At 54.1% G+C, this 5,000-nt stretch overlaps 1 non-coding gene across 1 annotated transcript in view; it reads left to right on the plus strand.

Annotated features, from left to right (window-relative positions):
• Positions 1-4,061: 4,061 nt before the first annotated feature.
• LOC126118155 (small subunit ribosomal RNA) overlaps positions 4,062-5,000 on the plus strand; it is a 1,909-nt gene continuing 970 nt past the window's right edge. The window contains exon 1 of the ribosomal RNA XR_007525606.1: positions 4,062-5,000. This exon is cut by the window's right edge and continues 970 nt beyond it. This is a non-coding gene — a ribosomal RNA (small subunit ribosomal RNA).

Genomic DNA, 5,000 nt, shown 5'->3' on the forward strand with positions numbered 1-5,000 from the left:
CCCCGCAACATGACCTGCTGCACCGACGATACCGCCATCTAGGCGACGCCACGCCGACTACAACATCGCTAGGTCCCACAGTGCCCATTTTTCGACGCCACCCACACAGCCTGCATCATCTGTCCACCACAGGAGCCCCAACGCCAGTGCCTGCGCCGCACGAAGTCGTCGACCGACAATCGCTCCACCCGCACCCGCACGTGCCCCACTCCAACCGCCCAAATCGCAACTCCAGCGGATGAATGGCGGACTCTTCCCGCACTCCTATCGTGCAATCCACCCCTATATCTTGCGTTTCATGAAGAGTTATATCCAATATGCCATATTCCCGCTGTCCCTATACATGCTCTAAGTAGCTCGCTTGCTACAGCAGCAGCAGCACCACCTCCGCGCGCTTCCCTGGGGGCACTGAACCGCAGGACGCGAGACCCCACGCCCTGTGGCAAACAGGGCTCCTCGCAGAATATATACGGTCCCTACCCCGCACAACGATGACGGTGTGGGGGCCATTGTACGACACCGCTTCCTGCGGTGCCAACGCTGTCGTAGAGTCGATACTCCATCTTTGGTAGAAGGCAACCATTCCGCTGTAAATGAGTACGTCGCTCGTAGTTCAGTCACCTCGCAGCACTGCTCAGTAAACTATGCAGGCCCACATAGATAGATCAAATACGCAAATGCCCCTATACATGCTGAACGTCTGTGCAAACAAAACGAACCACACGTCACCCGCACACTCTATCACCCACACACTCTATCACACACTACTCTCTGCCTGTAACAAACACAGATACAATAATTAAGCACCGGCATGGACCAACGTCCGGTGCATCCTATCCGCCACAGTACACCAACCAGACTATGATAACCAGGCCAGGAGGTCCAATCATAAAACAGAATATCCCACTCGTCCGACAACCACAATTGCTCAGATAAGCCACCAACACCCACACATGTCCTACACAGGGGTGCACCCAACATCACCACACTGCCTCGTCTTACAGCACAAACACACTGGCAGGAATGAAACACACAGGTCTGCCGCAACCACAGACACGGCTCGCCCCCCCCTCTCACTGGCGGAAAGCGCATCCCGACGTGACATAACTCCTTTGACACACTGACGCTGCCTCGGGCATCCACGTCCTACGGTCGATATCAACGAACCTCACCCCCCCCCCCCCCCCACAACACGCCATCCCATACCACATTGTGTACCGTACCCAAACCTAACGTGTACTGTACTACAACGCAATGTGTACCATAACACAACCCAGTTTGTACCTTAACCTAACCTATGTCACCTTAACCTAACCTATGTCACCTTAACCTAACCTATGTCACCTTAACCTAACCTATGTCACCTTAACCTAACCTATGTCACCTTAACCTAACCTATGTCACCTTAACCTAACCTATGTCACCTTAACCTAACCTATGTCACCTTAACCTAACCTATGTCACCTTAACCTAACCTATGTCACCTTAACCTAACCTATGTCACCTTAACCTAACCTGTGTTGCACCTTAACCTACCTCAATTTGCACCGCAATGTAACTCAATTTGCACCGCAATGTAACTCAATTTGCACCGCAATGTAACTCAATTTGCACCGCAATGTAACTCAATTTGCACCGCAATGTAACTCAATTTGCACCGCAATGTAACTCAATTTGCACCGCAATGTAACTCAATTTGCACCGCAATGTAACTCAATTTGCACCGCAATGTAACGCAATTTGCACCGCAATGTAACGCAATTTGCACCGCAATGTAACGCAATTTGCACCACAATGTAACGCAATTTGCACCGCAATGTAACGCAATTTGTACCGCAATCTACCCCCATGTTGTGCCTTAACCTAACCCACGTTGTGCCTTAACCTAACCCACGTTGTGCCTTAACCTAACCCACGTTGTGCCTTAACCTAACCCACGTTGTGGCTTAACCTAACCCACGTTGTGGCTTAACCTAACCCACGTTGTGGCTTAACCTAACCCACGTTGTGGCTTAACCTAACCCACGTTGTGGCTTAACCTAACCCACGTTGTGGCTTAACCTAACCCACGTTGTGGCTTAACCTAACCCACGTTGTGGCTTAACCTAACCCACGTTGTGGCTTAACCTAACCCACGTTGTGGCTTAACCTAACCCACGTTGTGGCTTAACCTAACCCACGTTGTGGCTTAACCTAACCCACGTTGTGGCTTAACCTAACCCACGTTGTGGCTTAACCTAACCCACGTTGTGGCTTAACCTAACCCACGTTGTGGCTTAACCTAACCCACGTTGTGGCTTAACCTAACCCACGTTGTGGCTTAACCTAACCCACGTTGTGGCTTAACCTAACCCACGTTGTGGCTTAACCTAACCCACGTTGTGGCTTAACCTAACCCACGTTGTGCCTTAACCTAACCCACGTTGTGCCTTAACCTAACCCACGTTGTGCCTTAACCTAACCCACGTTGTGCCTTAACCTAACCCACGTTGTGCCTTAACCTAACCCACGTTGTGGCTTAACCTAACCCACGTTGTGGCTTAACCTAACCCACGTTGTGCCTTAACCTAACCCACGTTGTGCCTTAACCTAACCCACGTTGTGCCTTAACCTAACCCACGTTGTGCCTTAACCTAACCCACGTTGTGCCTTACCCTGCTCTGTAATTGGCATATGACACGTTACATTAATGTATTGTTGTCCAACCGCAACCGGCTCAGAATGTTGTGTACACAGCTATGTGTCATCTCCCCATAACAGCTGCATTGCAGTGTGGTACGCCATAGAGACGTGTGGGAGTAATGGACGCAGTGGATGGCGATCAGCATGAGCCGTCTGTTCATGTAGTGGCGCGTGTATGCAGACGTAGTAGTCTCTTCTCACACAATGTGATAGCACGGTGCCCCGCGTTCCACATCTGCGACATGCTACAGAGGCCGGTTGACAGTTGGTCGCGCAATGGAGATCGCATATGTACGGGGGCACCTTCCACGTGCCCTCTAGTCGGGCACATTTTGTTGCGTGGATGTGAGCGAATGTAGTGTGTCTTGACACCTGACAGGCAGGCATGCAATAATAGTTGACTTTGCAAACGGGGATGGACGTGTACGTTTACTGGTGACGTTACGCAAATGAACAACTGGTAACCCGTTGTGGTGCGGTTGATCTTGCTGGAGGTACATCTGTGAGGGCAACGATCGGTACAGCTACGAAGCGGTCCCCACCATACCAACGAACGTGAATGTGAATCTGGGTGTGAAGCGATACGCGGCTGTGGGTGGGTGGGACTGTCCCCGGCCGGTGAGGGGGGGCCGCCCGGCGTGCTGGCCGCGCGGTGCGTGGGCGCACGCGCTACAGCCGGCTGGTGGGGGCGCCCAGTGGCAGGCGCGCCGGCCGACGGACGCGGCAGGCGGCGCAGCTGCGCGCCGGGGCACCCTGCGCGCGGCGCCGTGCAGCCAAAGTGGGTCCTCGCGGACCCGGTGCGAAGCGCGGTGGACATCTGCAGTGTGCTGGTCCGATTGAGGACTGTGTGCGTTGAGGATGCGCCGCCGCCCGGCACTCGGCGCCGCGACGCCGTCTGCTGCTCGGTCGCCCCAGCGGTTCTCGCTGGTGGTTTGTATCGCAGTTGTGCGGACGTGTTGGCACGTGCGCTGTGCTGGGAGAGTTCGCTTCGGCACCCACGTGGGGCCTTTGCCCTTCTGTGGCGCTGGCGTTGGAGCTGCCGGTCACCGTAGGTGGCGCGTGTTGTCTCCCGCCGGCAATGCCACGACAGCACGCTCCCGGGCCTCTGTCGGCAGCGGCAAGCTCAGTTGGGAGCACGGGTGGTCGCACCTAAAGCGTCTACTCGCCTAACTCCGGGCGATTGCGCCTCTCTCGAACCCGACCAAGTACTTAGGACGGCGCTGCGCGCCGCCGGGACCTGAGAGGGTTTCGAGGTGTATTGTGCAGGGGAGCCCAGCCTCCTCCTGTTTGCAGAATAATTGAGCGGACGCTTGCGTGTTCGCGCGGGCCCCCGGGACACACTCCCGGGCGGCCGGCTGCTCAGCTCTAGTTGACGCAGCTCCCTGGTTGATCCTGCCAGTAGTCATATGCTTGTCTCAAAGATTAAGCCATGCATGTCTCAGTACAAGCCGCATTAAGGTGAAACCGCGAATGGCTCATTAAATCAGTTATGGTTCCTTAGATCGTACCCACGTTACTTGGATAACTGTGGTAATTCTAGAGCTAATACATGCAAACAGAGTCCCGACCAGAGATGGAAGGGACGCTTTTATTAGATCAAAACCAATCGGTCGGCTCGTCCGGTCCGTTTGCCTTGGTGACTCTGAATAACTTTGGGCTGATCGCACGGTCCTCGTACCGGCGACGCATCTTTCAAATGTCTGCCTTATCAACTGTCGATGGTAGGTTCTGCGCCTACCATGGTTGTAACGGGTAACGGGGAATCAGGGTTCGATTCCGGAGAGGGAGCCTGAGAAACGGCTACCACATCCAAGGAAGGCAGCAGGCGCGCAAATTACCCACTCCCGGCACGGGGAGGTAGTGACGAAAAATAACGATACGGGACTCATCCGAGGCCCCGTAATCGGAATGAGTACACTTTAAATCCTTTAACGAGTATCTATTGGAGGGCAAGTCTGGTGCCAGCAGCCGCGGTAATTCCAGCTCCAATAGCGTATATTAAAGTTGTTGCGGTTAAAAAGCTCGTAGTTGGATTTGTGTCCCACGCTGTTGGTTCACCGCCCGTCGGTGTTTAACTGGCATGTATCGTGGGACGTCCTGCCGGTGGGGCGAGCCGAAGGCGTGCGACCGCCTCGTGCGTGTTCGTGCGTCCCGAGGCGGACCCCGTTGAAATCCTACCAAGGTGCTCTTTATTGAGTGTCTGGGTGGGCCGGCACGTTTACTTTGAACAAATTAGAGTGCTTAAAGCAGGCAAGCCCGCCTGAATACTGTGTGCATGGAATAATGGAATAGGACCTCGGTTCTATTTTGTTGGTTTT

Source organism: Schistocerca cancellata, unplaced genomic scaffold (assembly GCF_023864275.1).
Source record: "Schistocerca cancellata isolate TAMUIC-IGC-003103 unplaced genomic scaffold, iqSchCanc2.1 HiC_scaffold_337, whole genome shotgun sequence".
NCBI classification, from domain to species: Eukaryota; Metazoa; Arthropoda; class Insecta; order Orthoptera; family Acrididae; genus Schistocerca; species Schistocerca cancellata.